We start from the raw sequence: 2,054 nt of genomic DNA, 5'->3' as shown, positions 1-2,054 counted from the left end.
CATCCAAGGCAGATTAGAGCCCTACATTGAAAAAGAGACATCAGATGTTCAAACTGACTTTAGAAAAAGCTGATGAATACAAGACATGTCAGTTCATGTTGGATAATTGAGAAAGGCAAAAATCAGTCATTATGTGCTTCACTAATTATAGAAAGGCCTTTGTGTCAATCACATCAAGTTGTAGAAAGGTGGGGGAGCAGAATCTCAGAACATCTCACTGTCCTCGTGAGAAATATATATATAGGTCAGGAAGCTTCAGTACTGACAGAACATGATGAAACAGACTGGCTCCAGATTGGCAACAAGGCACTTTCCCCTTATTTATTTAATCTATCTGCTGAGTTAGGGGAGCTGGATTACATAAAGATTAGCATGATTTTAAAACTTGAGAAAGAAACATGTTATGCTATGTTTTGCTAATGGCACTACTCCAATAGCCAAAAATGCAAAGGATCTGCAAGCCCTAGTAATAAAATTCAAGGAGCACAGTGAAAGGGGGACTAAAATTATAAAACATAAAGAAGATTAAACTAGTTAGAACCACCAGCCTTAGAAATAACAGTGAAGATATCAAAGTGGTGGATAACCTCTGCCTATTAGGATTAACCATCAATAGTAAAGACAAAAGCAGTCAAGAAATAAATACACAGCAGATCCACATTTGGTAGAGCAGCCATGAAGGCCTTGGAGAAGTTACTGCATTCAAATGCCATCATGTATCTTTACTTACAAAGTTAAGAATTGTACAACCTGTGGTACTCCCTCTGACACTCTATGGAAGCAAAACTTGAACCTTAAAGAAGCAGGCTAGGCAGAGTACTAATGCCTTTGAATTGTAGTTTTGAAAAGATTCCTGAGAAGACCCGGGACAGCCAAAAAATAAGAAAGATAGAAAGAAACCAATGGCTCATCAAACAAATTAACTGAGAGCTTTAACTCAAGGCACCAATAACCAGGCTCAAATTAGTCTATGGTACTTCAGACTCTTTATGTGGAAACCTACCTCTTTGGAGAAAGCTTTAATGGTGGGAAAGATGGAAGGAAAGGGAAGAAGAAACTTTTGATTATTATTTTTTAAAGGCCCCAAGATCTAATTTATGCTACCAGGTCTACAGTTTCCAGAGAATCAGAGATTTGTCTCAATGGCTTGTATTGCTGAGGGGGCCATTTTTACATGTCTGGGCTAAGCTCAAAGAAGACGCGGGGAAATGCAGTTAAGTTCAGTTCTTTATTTGCTTACGCCTAATAGGCAGAATCTCACCAGATTAAAGCTATAATCTTCTAGCCCAGTGGTTCTCAACCTGTGGGTCGGGACCCCATTTGGGGTCGATTGACCATTTCACGGGGGTCGCCAAGCAAGGCTGTCCGCCATTTTTTTGTCCGCCATTTTTCCCCCTTTTCCGGCGGGTGCCTTACCTCCCTTGGGCTGGGCCAGCTGGTGGTCGGCCTGCTCCGTCTCTGCCGCTTGCCAGCTACGCCTCGGCCGGTGCAGGGGGCGGAACCACGCATGCGCAGCGCTCCTGGGCAGGGAAAGTCCTCGACTTACGACCGGTTGGGTAGTCCTCAACTTACGACCGGTTTAGTCCTTGACATACGACCGGTTTCGTCCTCGACTTACGACCGGTTTAGTCCTCGACTTACGACCGGTTGGGGTCACGGCATTAAAAAGCTTGAGAACCACTGTTCTAGCCTATAAGATATATCCTGGGAAATTCTAGGGTGTGGCTACCCTAAACCTTTTCTTCCTTATCCCCATGGAGTTCAGGACTGCGCAATCTCATATATCGTGCCTCTCCCAGGAACGTGCTGCCTCAAGTGAAGCCACAGTGTGATTGCCAAGATTCCCCTCCCACTCTTTCTCCAGCTTCACATTCTATCACACTATGCCCATTGTTACTATTTTCGTTTTTATGTTATTTATTACTGTAAGGGTTTTTTTAGACTTTTATCTATGTTTCTATTAGCTCTTTCATTTATTGCTGTGTGCCACCCAACGCCACCTTTGGGGAGTGGGAATATGAATTTGATTAATAAAAAAACAGGACAAAAAGTAC

This window comes from Protobothrops mucrosquamatus, unplaced genomic scaffold (assembly GCF_001527695.2).
Source record: "Protobothrops mucrosquamatus isolate PMUCROS unplaced genomic scaffold, P.Mucros_1.0 scaffold_200, whole genome shotgun sequence".
NCBI classification, from domain to species: Eukaryota; Metazoa; Chordata; class Lepidosauria; order Squamata; family Viperidae; genus Protobothrops; species Protobothrops mucrosquamatus.
This window is presented reverse-complemented; position numbering follows the sequence as displayed.